Source organism: Carassius gibelio, chromosome B12 (assembly GCF_023724105.1).
Source record: "Carassius gibelio isolate Cgi1373 ecotype wild population from Czech Republic chromosome B12, carGib1.2-hapl.c, whole genome shotgun sequence".
NCBI classification, from domain to species: domain Eukaryota; kingdom Metazoa; phylum Chordata; class Actinopteri; order Cypriniformes; family Cyprinidae; genus Carassius; species Carassius gibelio.
This window is the reverse complement of record NC_068407.1, coordinates 8827753-8848437: the sequence shown is the minus strand read 5'-3', so window position 1 is coordinate 8848437 and position 20685 is coordinate 8827753. Positions and strand designations below refer to the sequence as shown.

Genomic DNA, 20685 nt, shown 5'->3' with positions numbered 1-20685 from the left:
TGTATTTCATTCCATTCAATATGGTGGACAGACGCCATATTGGAAAATGAAAATTGAGACATCATAAAATTCAGCATAACCCACGGAATAAAATGACATAAAAATAACAAAAATCGATCAACATTTACAGTAGTTATAAGGGGTTTTGCAAGAATCGTTATATCTCTTGAACACTAGGTGGCGCTCGCTTCCAACTTCCGGGGTACCTCCGGGATATGGTGTTGATGATGCCTATCGATTTTTGTGAAGATATGTACAGTAATTCAAAAGATATAGCATTTTATGACAAATTTCAAAATGGCGGACAGGTGGTCCTGGTGGTCTTGACAAAATTGACATCCACAGATTCGGAATGATCTAAAGAATCCAAAGACATCAAGAAAATAATTTTCTGATGAATTGTTCAGAAGTTATAAGCAAAAAAGTGCATTTTTGGTATCTCAACACCCATAGGTGGCGCTATTCCCAAATTTGGCATGGACCCCCAGATCATGGTGTAGATGAAGTGTACCAAGATTGGTATCGATTGATCAAAGTTTGGCCGAGATATAGCATCTCTACCGATTTTAGGTCAGCCTCATTAAGTTCACAATTGAATAACTTTTGAACAAAGACGAAAATCAAAAATCTGTTCAGTCATTTCTGTGCGGCTCAGTCCAAAGAACATCTGAGCCAAATTTCAGAAGAATTGGACCAATTTTGAAGGAGGAGTAGTGTTTAGACTGAATACTGTACTTTTCAAAATGGCCGCTACTGTAATGGGCGGAGTCTTAATGTAAGGTGTGGAATGGAATCTCCATGAAGAGACAAAATAGATGTACTAAGTTTGATTTTCATAGAATAAGTGGTTCAAGAGTTATTAACGTTTGAATGTTGAATTTTTGAACTGGTGGTGGCGCTGTAGAGTTGGTCCTAGAGACCCCAAAGTTGGTCAGATCACTATTAATGACCAGTTCTACAAGTGTGCCAAATTTCATCATTTTCCCATGTTCCCTTCATAGGGCTGCCATAGACTCCCATTGGACGAGAAGAAGAAGAAGAATAATAATAATAATAATAATAATAATAATAAAACATACAGATACAATAGGGGCTACAGCCCTCTGGGCTTGGCCCCTAATAATAATAATAAAACGTACAGATACAATAGGGGCTACAGCCCTCTGGGCTTGGCCCCTAAATATAGCTGCAAGCAGCGATACCGGGGCCAAGCCCTGAAGGGCTGTAGCCAGAGCAACGAGCGGGACGAAGCAAAACGGCCGAAACGGTACGCACGTCAGGACAACCGATCGGTTCAGAAGTAGAAAAGTTTGAAATCGAACAGAACTTTAGATGAGAAAGACCAAAAACATATTTTTGATTCAAGGCAAACACACTCAGGATATGCAAAGGCTTGGACAGAAGCAACATTAACTGCCCTTGATCCAAACCCATGAACTCAGAAACAACATTAACTGTCCTGGATTCGAACCCACGACCTCAGAAGCTCAGAACCAGCAGCTTAACACACTGCACCACTGAGTCTTTACACATCCAGTGAGCTACAGAAGAAAGCTTAAGGTGTGAGGATGAGGTCACTAAAGAAAGTTGCCTAGCATTTTAAGGTAGTTTAGTCAATCCTGGCAAAATTTACATCCATAGATTTGGCATGACCCGAGGAATAGAAAGACACCAAGATCATGATTTTCCAACTAATTGTTCAAAAGCTATAAGCAGAAATGTGAATTTTCGGTATCTCACGACCCATAGGTGGAGCTGTTTCCAACTTTGGAATATATTCTCAGTTCATAGTGTTGATGAAGTGGAGCAAGTTTTGTGGCAATTGATCAAAATATGGCCAAAATACAGCTTCTCAAACAATTTCAGTACAAAAGTGTTAACTTCAGAGCGTCATAACTCTTTTTTTGACCAGTAGGTCGAACAATTCTGTTCAGTCATTTCCGTGCGGATCGGTCCAAAGATCGTCTGAGGAAATTTTGAGAAGAATTGGGCCACATTTGAAGGAGGAGTAGCGAAAACACAGAATACTGTACTTTTCTTTATGGCTGCTACTGTAATGCCTGGAAAGTTAATGTAAATGATTAAATGTGATCAGCGTGAAGAGAGGATTAAGGTGTACTAAGTTTTATCTTGATAGAAGAAGGTGTTCAAAAGTTATAAGGAAAAATGTGCATTTATGCTATCTCATGACCCATAGGTGGCGCTGTACCCAAATTCGGAATGAACCCTGAGATCATGGTGTTGATGAGTTGTATCAAGTTTGGTTTTCATTGATCAATGTTTGGCCAAGATACAGCCTCTTAACCGATTTTGGGTCGACATCGTTAAGTTCACAATTGAATAACTTTTGAACAAAGACGAATATCAAAAATCTGTTCAGTCATTTCTGTGCGGCTCGGTCCGAAGATCGTCTGTGGTAAATTTCAGAAAAATCAAACCACTTTTGAAGGAGGAGTAGCGTTTAAACGGAAATACTTAATTAGCTTAATAGCAATTATTGTAATGGGTGGAAACTTAATGTAAGGTATAGAATGTAATCTCCATGAAGAGAGTAATCATGTGTACTAAGTTTTATCTGTCTAGACCAAAGGGTTCAGGAGTTATTAAAGTTTCAAAACTAAATTTTTGAACTGGTGGTGGCGCTGTAGAGTTGGTCCTAGAGACACCAAAGTTGGTCAGATCACTATTGGTGACCATCTCTAGAAGTGTGCCAAATTTCATCATTTTCCCATGTTCCCTTCATAGGGCTAGCATAGTGATCGATTGTTTTTGCTCGAAAATTCTACCAAAAACAATCGCTAATATAGCTGCAAGCAGCGATACCGGGGCCAAGCCCTGAAGGGCTGTAGCCAGAGCAACGAGCGGGACGAAGCAAAACGGCCAAAACAGAACTTCCACCAGATCGACATTACCCACGCCGGATTCGATCCCACGACCTCTCGGGTTCAGGACCAGTGCCTTAGCTAAGTGCGCCACATTAGTTGACACACAGTTCGCATGGCACAGAAGAGAGGTTATGGTTAGAGAATGAGGTCACTAAAGATAGTTGCCTAGCATTTTAAGGTAGTTTAGTCAATCCTGGCAAAATTTAAATCCATGGATTCGGCATGTTTCGAGGAATAGACTGACGACAAGATCATGATTTTCCAACTATTTGTTCAAAAGTTATAAGCAGAAATGTGAGTCTTTGGTATCTCACGACCCATAGGTGGCGCTGTTCCCAACTTTGGGATATATTCTCAGTTCATAGTGTTGATGAACTGTAGCGAGTTTTGTGGCGATTGATCAAAGTACGGCCGAGATATAGCCTCTCATACAATTTCGATTGAACACTATTAACTTCAGAGCATCATAACTCTTTTTTTGACCAGTAGGTCGAAGAATTCTGTTCAGTCATTTCTGTGCGGCTCGGACCAAAGATCGTATGAGGAAATTTTGAGAAGAATTGTGCCACATTTGAAGGAGGAGTAGCGAAAAAACAGAATACTGTACTTTTCTTAATGGCCTTCACTGTAATTGCAGGAATTTTAATGTACACTATTCAATGTGATCAGCGTGAAGAGAGGAATCAGGTGTACTAAGTTTTATCTTGATAGAAGAAGTTGTTCAAAAGTTATAAGGAAAAATGTGCATTTATGCTATCTCATGACCCATAGATGGCGCTGTGCCCGAATTCGGCATGAACCCTCAGATCATGGTGTAGATGAAGTGTATCAAGTTTAGTTTCGATTGATCAATGTTTGGCCGAGATACAGCATCTCAACCGATTTTGGGTCGACCTCGTTATGTTCACAATTTAATAACTTTTGAACAAAGACGAATATCAAAAATCTGTTCAGTCATTTCTGTGCGGCTCGGTCCGAAGATCGTCTGTGGCAAATTTCAGAAAAATCAAACCACTTTTGAAGGAGGAGTAGCGTTTAAACAGAAACACTTAATTAGCTTAATAGCAATTACTGTAATGGGTGGAGACTTAATGTAAGGTATAGAGTGTAATCTCCATGAAGAGAGTAATCATGTGTACTAAGTCGTATCTGGATAGACCAAAGGGTTCGGGAGTTATTAAAGTTTAAAAACTGAATTTTTGAACTGGTGGTGGCGCTGTAGAGTTGGTCTTAGAGACCCCAAAGTTGGTCAGATCACTATTGGTGACCATCTCTAGAAGTGTGCCAAATTTCATCATTTTCCCATGTTCCCTTCATAGGGCTTGCATAGTGATCGATTGTTTTTGCTCGAAAATTCTACCAAAAACAATCGCTAATATAGCTGCAAGCAGCGATACCGGGGCCAAGCCCTGAAGGGCTGTAGCCAGAGCAACGAGCGGGACGAAGCAAAACGGCCAAAATGGAACTTCTATCAGATCAATGTACCCACCCCGGATTCGAACCCACGACCTCTCGGGTTTGGGACGAGTGCCTTAGCTAAGTGTGCCACATTAGTTGACACACTGTTTGCATGGCACAGAAGAGAGGTTAAGGTGTGAGAATGAGGTCACTGAAGAAAGTTGCTTAGCAATTTAAGCAGCATGAAATGGAAAGTTAAGTAAATTGTAATTCAGACTTCTGAGGTATGTCCAGAACATGGTTTTAATAATCCCTAGCGATTATAGTAGAAATCTTTCTATGGGTTGAAAAGATATAGAAACTTAGGACACAATTCTTAATGTCAGGCAGTTAGTTTAGTTAATCCTGGCAAAATTTACATCCATGGATTCGGCATGATCCGAGGAATAGACAGACAACAAGATCATGATTTTCCAACTAATTGTTCAAAAGTTATAAGCAGAAATGTGAGTTTTTGGTATCTCACGACCTATAGGTGGCGCTGTTCCCAACTTTGGGATATATTCTCAGTTCATAGTGTTGATGAAGTGTAGCGAGTTTTGTGGCGATTAATCAAAGTACGGCCGAGATATAGCCTTTCAAACAATTTCAGTTTAACACTGTTAACTTCAGGGCATCATAACTCTTTTTTTGACCAGTAGGTCGAAAAATTCTGTTCAGTCATTTCTGTGCGGCTCGGTCCAAAGATCGTCTGAGGAAATTTTGAGAAGAATTGGGCCACATTTGAAGGAGGAGTAGCGAAAAAACGGAATACTGTACTTTTCATAATGCGGGTTACTGTAATGGCTGGAATCTTAATATAAACTATTCAATGTGAACAGTGTGAAGAGAGGAATCAGGTGTACTAAGTTTTATCTTGATTGAAGAAGGTGTTCAAAAGTTATAAGGAAAAATACGCATTTATGGTATCTCATGACCCATAGGTGGCGCTGTGCCCGATTTCGGCATGAACCCTCAGATCATGGTGTTGATGAAGTGTATCAAGTTTGGTTTCGATTGATCAATGTTTGGCCGAGATACAGCCTCTGAACCGATTTTGGGTCGACATCGTTAAGTTCACAATTTAATAACTTTTGAACAAAGATGAATATCAAAAATCTGTTCAGTCATTTCTGTGCGGCTTGGTCCGAAGATTGTCTGTGGCAATTTTCGGGAAAATTGAGCAACTTTTGAAGGAGGAGTAGCGTTTAAATGGAAACACTTAATTAGCTTAATAGCAATTACTGTAATGGGTGGAGACTTAATGTAAGGTATAGAGTGTAATCTCCGAGAGGAGAGTAATCATGTGTACTAAGTTTTATCTGTCTAGAACAAAGGGTTCAGGAGTTATTAAAGTTTCAAAACTGAATTTTTGAACTGGTGGTGGCGCTGTAGAGTTGGTCTTAGAGACCCCAAAGTTGGTCAGATCACTATTGGTGACCATCTCTAGAAGTGTGCCAAATTTCATCATTTTCCCATGTTCCCTTCATAGGGCTTGCATAGTGATCGATTGTTTTTGCTCGAAAATTCTACCAAAAACAATCGCTAATATAGCTGCAAGCAGCGATACCGGGGCCAAGCCCTGAAGGGCTGTAGCCAGAGCAACGAGCGGGACGAAGCAAAACGGCCAAAACGGAACTTCCATCGGACCGACGTTACCCACCCCGGATTCGATCCCACGACCTCTCGGGTTTGGGACCGGTGCCTTAGCGAAGTGCGCCACATTAGTTGACACACAGTTCGCATGGCACAGAAGAGAGGTTAAGGTGTGAGAATGAGGTCACTGAAGAAAGTTGCTTAGCAATTTAAGCAGCATGATATGGAAAGTTGAGTAAATTGTAATTCAGACTTCTGAGATATGTCCAGAACATGGTTTTAATAATCCCTACCGATTATAGTAGAAATCTTTCCATGGGTTGAAAAGATATAGAAACTTAGGACACAATTCTTAATGTCAGGCAGTTAGTTTAGTTAATCCTGGCAAAATTTACATCCATGGATTCGGCATGTTTCGAGGAATAGACTGACGACAAGATCATGATATTCCAACTAATTGTTCAAAAGTTATAAGCAGAAATGTGAGTCTTTGGTATCTCATGACCCATAGGTGGCACTGTTCCCAACTTTGGGATATATTCTCAGTTCATAGTGTTGATGAACTGTAGCGAGTTTTGTGGCAATTGATCAAAGTACGGCCGAGATATAGCCTCTCATACAATTTCGATTGAACACTATTAACTTCAGAGCATCATAACTCTTTTTTTGACCAGTAGGTCGAAGAATTCTGTTCAGTCATTTCTGTGCGGCTCGGTCCAAAGATCGTATGAGGAAATTTTGAGAAGAATTGGGCCACATTTGAAGGAGGAGTAGCGAATAAACAGAATACTGTACTTTTCATAATGCGGGTTACTGTAATGGCAGGAATTTTAATGTAAACTATTCAATGTGATCAGCGTGAAGAGAGGAATCAGGTGTACTAAGTTTTATCTTGATAGAAGAAGTTGTTCAAAAGTTATAAGGAAAAATGTGCATTTATGCTATCTCATGACCCATAGATGGCGCTGTGCCCGAATTCGGCATGAACCCTCAGATCATGGTGTAGATGAAGTGTATCAAGTTTAGTTTCGATTGATCAATGTTTGGCCGAGATACAGCATCTCAACCGATTTTGGGTCGACCTCGTTATGTTCACAATTTAATAACTTTTGAACAAAGACGAATATCAAAAATCTGTTCAGTCATTTCTGTGCGGCTCGGTCCGAAGATCGTCTGTGGCAAATTTCAGAAAAATCAAACCACTTTTGAAGGAGGAGTAGCGTTTAAACAGAAACACTTAATTAGCTTAATAGCAATTACTGTAATGGGTGGAGACTTAATGTAAGGTATAGAGTGTAATCTCCATGAAGAGAGTAATCATGTGTACTAAGTCGTATCTGTATAGACCAAAGGGTTCGGGAGTTATTAAAGTTTAAAAACTGAATTTTTGAACTGGTGGTGGCGCTGTAGAGTTGGTCTTAGGGACCCCAAAGTTGGTCAGATCACTATTGGTGACCATCTCTAGAAGTGTGCCAAATTTCATCATTTTCCCATGTTCCCTTCATAGGGCTTGCATAGTGATCGATTGTTTTTGCTCGAAAAATCTACCAAAAACAATCGCTAATATAGCTGCAAGCAGCGATACCGGGGCCAAGCCCTGAAGGGCTGTAGCCAGAGCAACGAGCGGGACGAAGCAAAACGGCCGAAACGGAGCGTACGTCAGGCCAACCGATCGGTTCAGAAGTAGAGAAGTGTGAAATTGAACAGAACTTTAGATGAGAAAGACCAAAAACATATTTTTGATTGAAGACAAACACACTCAGGAAATGCAAAGGCTTGAACAGAAGCAACATTAACTGCCCTTGATCCGAACCCATGAACTCAGAAACAACATTAACTGTCCTGGATTCGAACCCATGACCTCAGAATCTCTGAACCAGCGGCTTAACAGACTGTACCACTGAGTCGTTACACATCCAGTGTGCTGCAGAAGAGAGGTTATGGTTAGAGAATGAGGTCACTAAAGAAAGTTGCCTAGCATTTTAAGCAACGTTATATGGAAAGTTCAGTAAATTGTAATTCAGACTTCTGAGGTATGTCCAGAACATGGTTTTAATTATCCCTACCGATTATTGTAAAAATCTTTCCATGGTTTGAAAAGATATAGCAACTTATGAAAAATTCTTAATGTCATACAGGTAGTTTAGTCAATCCTGGCAAAATTTACATCCATAGATTCGGCATGACCCGAGGAATAGAAAGACACCAAGATCATGATTTTCCAACTAATTGTTCAAAAGCTATAAGCAGAAATGTGAAATTTTGGTATCTCACGACCCATAGGTGGCGCTGTTTCCAACTTTGGGATATATTCTTAGTCCATAGTGTTGATGAAGTGTAGCGAGTTTTGTGGTGATTGATCAAAGTACGGCCGAGATATAGCGTCTCATTCAATTTCGATTCAACACTATTAACTTCAGAGCATCATAACTCTTTTTTTGACCAGTAGGTCGAAAAATTCTGTTCAGTCATTTCTGTGCGGCTCGGTCCAAAGATCGTCTGAGGAAATTTTGAGAAGAATTGGGCCACATTTGAAGGAGGAGTAGCGAATAAACAGAATACTGTACTTTTCATAATGCGGGTTACTGTAATGGCAGGAATTTTAATGTAAACTATTCAATGTGATCAGCGTGAAGAGAGGAATCAGGTGTACTAAGTTTTATCTTGATAGAAGAAGTTGTTCAAAAGTTATAAGGAAAAATGTGCATTTATGCTATCTCATGACCCATAGATGGCGCTGTGCCCGAATTCGGCATGAACCCTCAGATCATGGTGTAGATGAAGTGTATCAAGTTTAGTTTCGATTGATCAATGTTTGGCCGAGATACAGCATCTCAACCGATTTTGGGTCGACCTCGTTATGTTCACAATTTAATAACTTTTGAACAAAGACGAATATCAAAAATCTGTTCAGTCATTTCTGTGCGGCTCGGTCCGAAGATCGTCTGTGGCAAATTTCAGAAAAATCAAACCACTTTTGAAGGAGGAGTAGCGTTTAAACAGAAACACTTAATTAGCTTAATAGCAATTACTGTAATGGGTGGAGACTTAATGTAAGGTATAGAGTGTAATCTCCATGAAGAGAGTAATCATGTGTACTAAGTCGTATCTGGATAGACCAAAGGGTTCGGGAGTTATTAAAGTTTAAAAACTGAATTTTTGAACTGGTGGTGGCGCTGTAGAGTTGGTCTTAGAGACCCCAAAGTTGGTCAGATCACTATTGGTGACCATCTCTAGAAGTGTGCCAAATTTCATCATTTTCCCATGTTCCCTTCATAGGGCAGGCATAGTGATCGATTGTTTTTGCTCGAAAATTCTACCAAAAACAATCGCTAATATAGCTGCAAGCAGCGATACCGGGGCCAAGCCCTGAAGGGCTGTAGCCAGAGCAACGAGCGGGACGAAGCAAAACGGCCGAAACGGAGCGTACGTCAGGACAACCGATCAGTTCAGAAGTAGAGAAGTTTGAAATTGAACAGAACTTTAGATGAGAAAGACCAAAAACATATTTTTGATTGAAGGCAAACACACTCAGGAAATGCAAAGGCTTGAACAGAAGCAACATTAACTGCCCTTGATCCAAACCCATGAACTCAGAAACAACATTAACTGTCCTGGATTCGAACCCATGACCTCAGAATCTCTGAACCAGCGACTTAACAGACTGCACCACTGAGTTGTTACACATCCAGTGTGCTGCAGAAGAGAGGTTATGGTTAGAGAATGAGGTCACTAAAGAAAGTTGCCTAGCATTTTAAGGTAGTTTAGTCAATCCTGGCAAAATTTACATCCATAGATTCGGCATGACCCGAGGAATAGAAAGACACCAAGATCATGATTTTCCAACTAATTGTTCAAAAGCTATGAGCAGAAATGTGAATTTTTGGTATCTCATGACCCATAGGAGCCGCTGTTTCCAACTTTGGGATATATTCTCAGTTCATAGTGTTGATGAAGTGTAGAAAGTTTTGTGGCGATTGATCAAAGTACGGCCGAGATACAGCTTCTCGAACAATTTCGATTCAACACTGTTAACTTCAGAGCATTATAACTCTTTTTTTGACCAGTAGGTCGAAAAATTCTGTTCAGTCATTTCCGTGCGGCTCGGTCCAAAGATCGCCTGAGGAAATTTTGAGAAGAATTGGGCCACATTTGAAGGAGGAGTAGCGAAAAAACGGAATACTGTACTTTTCTTAATGGCCTTCACTGTAATTGCAGGATTTTTAATGTAAACTATTCAATGTGATCAGCGTGAAGAGAGGAATCAGGTGTACTAAGTTTAATCTTGATAGAAGAAGGTGTTCAAAAGTTATAAGGAAAAATGTGCATTTATGCTATCTCATGACCCATAGGTGGCGCTGTGCCCGAATTCGGCATGAAACCTCAGATCATGGTGTTGATGAATTGTATCAAGTTTAGTTTCGATTGATCAATGTTTGGCCGAGATACAGCCTCTTAACCAATTTTGGGTCGACCTTGTTATGTTCACAATTGAATAACTTTTGAACAGAGACGAATATCAAAAATCTGTTCAGTCATTTCTGTGCGGCTCGGTCCGAAGATCGTCTGTGGAAAATTTCAGAAAAATCAAACCACTTTTGAAGGAGGAGTAGCGTTTAAACGGAAACACTTAATTAGATTAATAGCAATTACTGTAATGGGTGGAAACTTAATGTAAGGTATAGAATGTAATCTCCAAGAAGAGAGTAATCATGTGTACTAAGTTTTATCTGTCTAGAACAAAGGGTTCAGGAGTTATTAAAGTTTCAAAACTGAATTTTTGAACTGGTGGTGGCGCTGTAGAGTTGGTCTTAGAGACCCCAAAGTTGGTCAGATCACTATTGGTGACCATCTCTAGAAGTGTGCCAAATTTCATCATTTTCCCATGTTCCCTTCATAGGGCTAGCATAGTGATCGATTGTTTTTGCTCGAAAATTCTACCAAAAACAATCGCTAATATAGCTGCAAGCAGCGATACCGGGGCCAAGCCCTGAAGGGCTGTAGCCAGAGCAACGAGCGGGACGAAGCAAAACGGCCAAAATGGAACTTCCATCGGATCGACGTTACCCACCCCGGATTCGATCCCACGACCTGTCGGGTTTGGGACCGGTGCCTTAGCGAAGTGCACCACATTAGTTGACACACAGTTTACATGGCACAGAAGAGAGGTTAAGGTGTGAGAATGAGGTCACTGAAGAAAGTTGCTTAGCAATTTAAGCAGCATGATATGGAAAGTTGAGTAAATTGTAATTCAGACTTCTGAGATATGTCCAGAACATGGTTTTAATAATCCCTACCGATTATAGTAGAAATCTTTCCATGGGTTGAAAAGATATAGAAACTTAGGACACAATTTTTAATGTCAGGCAGTTAGTTTAGTTGATCCTGGCAAAATTTACATCCATAGATTCGGAATGACCCGAGGAATAGACAGAGACCAATATCATGATTTTCCAACTAATTGTTCAAAAGTTATAAGCAGAATGGTGAATTTTTGGTATCTCACGACCCATAGGGGGCACTGTTCCCAACTTTGGGATATATTCTCAGTTCATAGTGTTGATGAAGTGCAGCGAGTTTTGTGGCGATTGATCAAAGTACGGCCGAGATATAGCCTTTCAAACAATTTCAGTTTAACACTGTTAACTTCAGAGAATCATAACTCTTTTTTTGACCAGTAGGTCGAAAAATTCTGTTCAGTCATTTCCGTGCGGCTCGGTCCAAAGATCGTCTGAGGAAATTTTGAGAAGAATTGGGCCACATTTGAAGGAAGAGTAGCGAAAAAACTGAATACTGTACTTTTCATAATGCGGGTTACTGTAATGGCTGGAATCTTAATATAAACTATTCAATGTGATCAGTGTGAAGAGAGGAATCAGGTGTACTAAGTTTTATCTTGATAGAAGAAGGTGTTCAAAAGTTATAAGGAAAAATGTGCATTTATGCTTTCTCATGACCCATAGGTGGTGCTGTGCCCGAATTCGGCATGAACCCTCAGATCAGGGTGTTGATGAAGTGTATCAAGTTTAGTTTCGATTGATCAATGTTTGGCCGAGATACAGCCTCTTAACCGATTTTGGGTCGACCTCGTTATGTTCACAATTTAATAACTTTTGAACAAAGAAGAATATCAAAAATCTGTTCAGTCATTTCTGTGCGGCTCGGTCTGAAGATCGTCTGTGGCAAATTTCAGAAAAATCAAACCACTTTTGAAGGAGGAGTAGCGTTTAAACGGAAACACTTAATTAAATTAATAGCAATTACTGTAATGGGTGGAGACTTAATGTAAGGTATAGAGTGTAATCTCCACGAAGAGAGTAATCATGTGTACTAAGTCGTATCTGGATAGACCAAAGGGTTCGGGAGTTATTAAAGTTTAAAAACTGAATTTTTGAACTGGTGGTGGCGCTGTAGAGTTGGTCTTAGAGACCCCAAAGTTGGTCAGATCACTATTGGTGACCATCTCTAGAAGTGTGCCAAATTTCATCATTTTCCCATGTTCCCTTCATAGGGCTTGCATAGTGATCGATTGTTTTTGCTCGAAAATTCTACCAAAAACAATCGCTAATATAGCTGCAAGCAGCGATACCGGGGCCAAGCCCTGAAGGGCTGTAGCCAGAGCAACGAGCGGGACGAAGCAAAACGGCCGAAACGGAACTCACATCGGATCGATGTGACCCACCCCGGATTTGATCCCACGACCTCTCGGGTTTGGGACCAGTGCCTTAGCGAAGTGCGCCACTTAGTTGACACACAATTTACATGGCACAGAAGAGAGGTTAAGGTGTGAGAATTAACTCTCAAAAGCCCGAAGTAGCATTTTAGCCAGATTAGCATGCTACGCTAAAAAATGCTAACGTTGCTCAAAGTTAACCAGATAGCTCAGGAGACCCATTAGAGTCAATAGAAACATGTTAGCATTTTAGCTAATTAGCATGCTAAGCTAACTAGCATAAATCAACCAGCACAGGCACGGTCAACTTCAGAGCTGTACATATCGGGAACGTGAGTGAATATCAAAAATCTGTTCAGTCATTTCTGTCAGGCCCGGTCTGAAGTTCATCTGATAAAATTTTGAACAAAATTGAACAAGATTTCAGGGAGGAGTAGCGAAAAAACTGTATTTAAATCCATTCAATATGGCGGACAGACGCCATATTGGAAAATGGCAAATGAGACATCATCTGATTCGGCATAACCCACGGAATCAAATGACATAAAAATATCAAAAATCGATCAAAATTTACAGTAGTTATAAGGGGTTTTGCAAGAATCGTTATATCTCTTGAACACTAGGTGGCGCTGTCTTCTAACTTCCGGGGTACCTCAGGCACATGTTGTTGATGATGCCTATCGATTTTTGTGAAGATATGTACAATAGATCAAAAGATATAGCAATTTATGACAAAATTCAAAATGGCGGACGGGTGGTCCTGGTGGTCTCGACAAAATTGACATCCACAGATCCGGAATGATCTAAAGAATCCATAGACATCAAGATCATAATTTTCTGATGAATTGTTCAGAAGTTTTAAGCAAAAAAGTGCATTTTTGGTATCTCAACACCCATAGGTGGCGCTGTTCCCAAATTTGGCGTGGACCCCCAGATCATGGTGTAGATGAAGTGTACCAAGTTTGGTATCGATTGATCAAAGTTTGGCCGAGATACAGCATCTCAACCGATTTGAGGTCAACCTGAGTAAGTTCACAGCATCATAACTTTTTTTTCACTAGTGTTCAAAAAATTCTGTTCAGTCATTTCTGTGCGGCTCAGTCCAAAGAACATCTGAGCCAAATTTCAGAAGAATTGGACCAATTTTGAAGGAGGAGTAGTGTTTAGACTGAATACTGTACTTTTCAAAATGGCCGTTACTGTAATGGGCGGAGTCTTAATGTAAGGTATGGAATGGAATCTCCATGAAGAGACAAAATATATGTACTAAGTTTTATTTTCATAGAATAAGTGGTTCAAGAGTTATTCACCTTTGAATGTTGAATTTTTGAACTGGTGGTGGCGCTGTAGAGTTGGTCCTAGAGACCCCAAAGTTGGTCAGATCACTAATAATGACCAGTTCTACAAGTGTGCCAAATTTCATCATTTTCCCATGTTTCCTTCATAGGGCTGCCATAGACTCCCATTGGAGAAGAAGAAGAATAATAATAATAATAATAATAATAATAATAATAAAACGTACAGATACAATAGGGGCTACAGCCCTTTGGGCTTGGCCCCTAAATATAGCTGCAAGCAGCGATACCGGGGCCAAGCCCTGAAGGGCTGTAGCCAAAGCAACGAGCGGGACGAAGCAAAATGGCCAAAATGGAACTCACATCGGATCGACGTTACCCACCCCGGATTCGATCCCACGACCTCTCGGGTTTGGGACGAGTGCCTTAGCTAAGTGCGCCACATTAGTTGACACACTGTTTGCATGGCACAGAAGAGAGGTTAAGGTGTGAGAATTAACTCTCAAAAGCCCGAAGCAGCATTTTAGCCAGATTAGCATGCTACGCTAAAAAATGCTAACGTTGCTCAAAGTTAACCAGATAGCTCAGGAGACCCATTAGAGTCAATAGAAACGTGTTAGCATTTTAGCTAATTAGCATGCTAAGCTAATTAGCATGAATTAACAAGCACAGGCACGGTCAACTTCAGAGCTGTACATGTCGGGAACGGGAGTGAATATCAAAAATCTGTTCAGTCATTTCTGTCAGGCCTGGTCTGAAGTTCATCTGATAAAATTTTGAACAAAATTGAACAAGATTTCAGTGAGGAGTAGCGAAAAAACTGTATTTAAATCCATTCAATATGGCGGACAGACGCCATATTGGAAAATGGCAAATGAGACATCATCAGATTCAGCATAACCCACGGAATAAAATAACATAAAAATAACAAAAATTGATCAACATTTACAGTAGTTATAAGGGGTTTTGCAAGAATCGTTATATCTCTTGAACACTAGGTGGCGCTGTCTTCGAACTTCCGGGGTACTTCCAGCACATGGTGTTGATGATGTCTATCGATTTTTGTGAAGATATGTACAGTAGATCAAAAGATATAGCAATTTATGACAAAATTCAAAATGGCGGACGGGTGGTCCTGGTGGTCTCGACAAAATTGACATCCACAGATCCGGAATGATCTAAAGAATCCATAGACATCAAGATCATAATTTTCTGATGAATTGTTCAGAAGTTATAAGCAAAAAAGTGCATTTTTGGTATCTCAACACCCATAGGTGGCGCTGTTCCCAAATTCGGCATGGGCCCCCAGATCATGGTGTAGATGAAGTGTACCAAGTTTGGTATCGATTGATCAAAGTTTGGCCGAGATACAGCATCTCAACCGATTTTAGGTCAGCCTCATTAAGTTCACAATTGAATAACTTTTGAACAAAGATGAAAATCAAAAATCTGTTCAGTCATTTCTGTGCGGCTTAGTCCAAAGAACATCTTAGACAAATTTCAGAAGAATTGGACCAATTTTGAAGGAGGAGTAGTGTTTAGACTGAATACTGTACTTTTCAAAATGGCCGCTACTGTAATGGGCGGAGTCTTAATGTAAGGTATGGAATGGAATCTCCATGAAGAGACAAAACAGATGTACTAAGTTTTATTTTCATAGAATTAGTGGTTCAAGAGTTATTAATGTTTGAATGTTGAATTTTTGAACTGGTGGTGGCGCTGTAGAGTTGGTCCTAGAGACCCCAAAGTTGGTCAGATCACTAATAATGGTCATCTCTACAAGTGTACCAAATTTCATCATTTTCCCATGTTCCCTTCATAGGGCTGCCATAGACTCCCATTGGACGAGAAGAAGAAGAAGAAGAAGAAGAATAATAATAATAATAAAACATACAGATACAATAGGGGCTACAGCCCTCTGGGCTTGGCCCCTAAATATAGCTGCAAGCAGCGATACCGGGGCCAAGCCCTGAAGGGCTGTAGCCAGAGCAACGAGTGGGACGAAGCAAAACGGCCGAAATGGAACTTACATTGGATCGACCTTACCCAACCCGGATTCGATCCCACGACCTCTTGGGTTCGGGACGAGTGCCTTAGCTAAGTGTGCCACATTAGTTGACACACTGTTTGCATGGCACAGAAGAGAGGTTAAGGTGTGAGAATTAACTCTCAAAAGCCCGAAGCAGCATTTTAGCCAGATTAGCATGCTACGCTAAAAAATGCTAACGTTGCTCAAAGTTAACCAGATAGCTCAGGAGACCCATTAGAGTCAATAGAAACGTGTTAGCATTTTAGCTAATTAGCATGCTAAGCTAATTAGCATAAATCAACCAGCACAGGCACGGTCAAGTTCAGAGCTGTACACGTCGGGAACGGGAGCGAATATCAAAAATCTGTTCAGTCATTTCTGTCAGGCCCGGTCTGAAGTTCATCTGATAAAATTTTGAACAAAATCGAACAAGATTTCAGGGAGGAGTAGCGAAAAAACTGTATTTCATTCCATTCAATATGGCGGACAGACGCCATATTGGAAAATGGCAAATGAGACATCATCTGATTTGGCATAACCCACGGAATCAAATGACATAAAAATAACAAAAATCGATCAACATTTACAGTAGTTATAAGGGGTTTTGCAAGAATCGTTATATCTCTTGAACACTAGGTGGCGCTGTCTTCTAACTTCCGGGGTACCTCAGGCACATGGTGTTGATGATGCCTATCGATTTTTGTGAAGATATGTACAGTAGATCAAAAGATATAGCAATTTATGACAAAATTCAAAATGGCGGACGGGTGGTCCTGGTGGTCTCGACAAAATTGACATCCACAGATCCGGAATGATCTAAAGAATCCATAGACATCAAGATAATAATTTTCTGATGAATTGTTCAGAAGTTATAAGCAAAAAAGTGCATTTTTGGTATCTCAACACCCATAGGTGGCGCTATTCCCAAATTTGGCATGGACCCCCAGATCATGGTGTAGATGAAGTGTACCAAGATTGGTATCGATTGATCAAAGTTTGGCCGAGATATAGCATCTCTACCGATTTTAGGTCAGCCTCATTAAGTTCACAATTGAATAACTTTTGAACAAAGACGAAAATCAAAAATCTGTTCAGTCATTTCTGTGCGGCTCAGTCCAAAGAACATCTGAGCCAAATTTCAGAAGAATTGGACCAATTTTGAAGGAGGAGTAGTGTTTAGACTGAATACTGTACGTTTCAAAATGGCCGCCACTGTAATGGGCGGAGTCTTAATGTAAGATATGGAATGGAATCTCCATGAAGAGACAAAATAGATGTACTAAGTTTTATTTTCATAAAATTAGTGGTTCAAGAGTTATTAACGTTTGAATGTTGAATTTTTGGACTGCTGGTGGCGCTATAGAGTTTGGCCTAGAGACCCCAAAGTTGGTCAGATCTCTAATAATGACCAGTTCTACAAGTGTGCCAAATTTCATCATTTTCCCATGTTCCCTTCATAGGGCTGCCATAGACTCCCATTGGACGAGAAGAAGAAGAAGAATAATAATAATAATAATAATAATAATAATAAAACGTACAGATACAATAGGGGCTACAGCCCTCTGGGCTTGGCCCCTAAATATAGCTGCAAGCAGCGATACCGGGGCCAAGCCCTGAAGGGCTGTAGCCAGAGCAAAATGGCCAAAATGAGAGTTACATCAGATCAACCTGACCCACCCCGGATTCGATCCCACGACCTCTCGGGTTTGGGACGAGTGCCTTAGCTAAATGCGCCACATTAGTTGACACACTGTTTGCATGGCACAGAAGAGAGGTTAAGGTGTGAGAATTAACTCTCAAAAGCCCGAAGCAGCATTTTAGCCAGATTAGCATGCTACGCTAAAAAATGCTAACGTTGCTCAAAGTTAACCAGATAGCTCAGGAGACCCATTAGAGTCAATAGAAACGTGTTAGCATTTTAGCTAATTAGCATGCTAAGCTAATTAGCATAAATCAACCAGCACAGGCACGGTCAACTTCAGAGCTGTACACGTCGGGAACGGGAGTGAATATCAAAAATCTGTTCAGTCATTTCTGTCAGGCCCGGTCTGAAGTTCATCTGATAAAATTTTGAACAAAATTGAACAAGATTTCAGGGAGGAGTAGCGAAAAAACTGTATTTAAATCCATTCAATATGGCGGACAGACGCCATATTGGAAAATGGCAAATGAGACATCATCTGATTCGGCATAACCCACGGAATCAAATGACATAAAAATATCAAAAATCGATCAAAATTTACAGTAGTTATAAGGGGTTTTGCAAGAATCGTTATATCTCTTGAACACTAGGTGGCGCTGTCTTCTAACTTCCGGGGTACCTCAGGCACATGTTGTTGATGATACCTATCGATTTTTGTGAAGATATGTACAATAGATCAAAAGATATAGCAATTTATGACAAAATTCAAAATGGCGGACGGGTGGTCCTGGTGGTCTCGACAAAATTGACATCCACAGATCCGGAATGATCTAAAGAATCCATAGACATCAAAATTATAATTTTCTGATGAATTGTTCAGAAGTTATAAGCAAAAAAGTGCATTTTTGGTATCTCAACACCCATAGGTGGCGCTGTTCCCAAATTTGGCATGGACCCCCAGATCATGGTGTAGATGAAGTGTACCAAGTTTGGTATCGATTGATCAAAGTTTGGCCGAGATACAGCATCTCAACCGATTTTAGGTCAGTCTCAGTAAGTTCACAGCATCATAACTTTTTTTTTCACTAGTGTTCAAAAAATTCTGTTCAGTCATTTCTGTGCGGCTCAGTCCAAAGAACATCTGAGACAAATTTCAGAAGAATTGGACCAATTTTGAAGGAGGAGTAGTGTTTAGACTGAATACTGTACTTTTCAAAATGGCCGCTACTGTAATGGGCGGAGTCTTAATGTAAGATATGGAATGGAATCTCCTTGAAGAGACAAAATAGATGTACTAAGTTTGATTTTCATAGAATAAGTGGTTCAAGAGTTATTAATGTTTGAATGTTGAATTTTTGAACTGGTGGTGGCGCTGTAGAGTTGGTCCTAGAGACCCCAAAGTTGGTCAGATTACTAATAATGGTCATCTCTACAAGTGTGCCAAATTTCATCATTTTCCCATGTTCCCTTCATAGGGCTGCCATAGACCCCCATTGGCCAAGAAGAAGAATAATAATAATAATAATAAAGAAAACGTACAGATACAATAGGGGCTACAGCCCTCTGGGCTTGGCCCCTAATAATAAAACATACAGATACAATAGGGGCTACAGCCCTCTGGGCTTGGCCCCTAATTAAAGCTGCAAGCAGCCTTTCTGGGGCCAAGCCCTTATTGCTCTTTGGCTTTTAAGGTTTTTTCAAGCAACTTTTTCAGCACTTTTTACAGAACAGATAGATTCAGAATTACAGATAAGGTGAAATCAGAAGGTCTGATGAGAACGAACGCAGAATGAAGTTACAAAAACACACTTATTTTTGATCCCATTTTAAGAAACTTTAGTACAGCTCTTAACCATGTAATAAAGGAATTGAAATGACAACTCTATACCCAATTTTAAATTTTTCCCATACAGGTTTCGAACCCACAACCTCACAGGTTCAGAACCAACGCCTTAGCTAAGTGCGCCACATTAGTTGACACACAATTTACATGGCACAGAAGAGAGGTCAAGGTGTGAGAATGATCTCTCACAAGCCCGAAATAGCATTTTAGCCAGATTAGCATGCTACGCTAAAAAATGCTAACATTGTCAAAGTTAACCAGATTGCTCAAGAGACCCATTAGAGTGAATAGAAAAGTGTTAGCATTTTAGTTAATTAGCATGCTAAGCTAATTAGCATAAATCAACAAACACAGGCACGGTCAACTTCGGAGCTGTACATCTCTGGAACGGGAACGAATATCAAAAATCCGTTCTGTCATTTCTGTCAGGCCCGTTCTGAAGTTCATCTGATAAAACTTTTAACAAAATTGAACAAGATTTCAGGGAGGAGTAGTGAAAAAACTGTATTTCATTCCATTCAATATGGCGGACAGACGCCATGTTGGAAAATGACAATTGAGACATCCTCAGAATCGGCATAACCCACGGAATCAAATGACATAAAAATATCAAAAATCGATCAAAATTTACAGTAGTTATAAGGGGTTTTGCAAGAATCGTTATATCTCTTGAACACTAGGTGGCGCTGTCTTCTAACTTCCGGGGTACCTCAGGCACATGGTGTTGATGATGCCTATCGATTTTTGTGAAGATTTGTACAGTAGTTCAAAAGTTAGAGCAATTTTTGACAAATTTCAAAATGGCGGACGGGTGGTCCAGGTGGTCTTGACAAAATTGACATCCACAGATTCGAAATGATCTACAGAAACCATAGACATCAAGATCATAATTTTCTGATGAATTGTTCAGAAGTTATAAGCTAAAAAGTGCATTTTTGGTATCTCAACACCCATAGGTGGCGCTGTTCCCAAATTTAGCATGGACCCCCAAGTTATGGTGTAGATGAAGTGTACCAAGTTTGGTATCGATTGATCAAAGTTTGGCCGAGATACAGCATCTCAACCGATTTTAGGTCAGTCTCAGTAAGTTCACAGCATCATAACTTTTTTTTTCACTAGTGTTCAAAAAATTCTGTTCAGTCATTTCTGTGCGGCTCAGTCCAAAGAACATCTGAGACAAATTTCAGAAGAATTGGACCAATTTTGAAGGAGGAGTAGTGTTTAGACTGAATACTGTACTTTTCAAAATGGCTGCTACTGTAATGGGTGGAGTCTTAATGTAAGG

The 20685-nt window shown here is 40.2% G+C and overlaps 1 protein-coding gene and 1 long non-coding RNA gene across 2 annotated transcripts in view; both read right to left on the bottom strand.

The window, feature by feature from the left end:
• The window catches only part of myo1d (myosin 1D), a 113340-nt gene that overhangs the window by 76160 nt on the left and 16495 nt on the right, over positions 1 to 20685 (bottom strand). The gene's annotated exons all lie outside the window — the stretch shown is intronic.
• Positions 10788 to 19022, bottom strand: LOC127969528 (uncharacterized). Its single transcript, XR_008156320.1, has 3 exons — positions 18262 to 19022; positions 15957 to 16605; positions 10788 to 11009 (listed from the first exon to the last, which is right to left on the bottom strand). It is a non-coding gene; the product is annotated as an uncharacterized LOC127969528 (long non-coding RNA).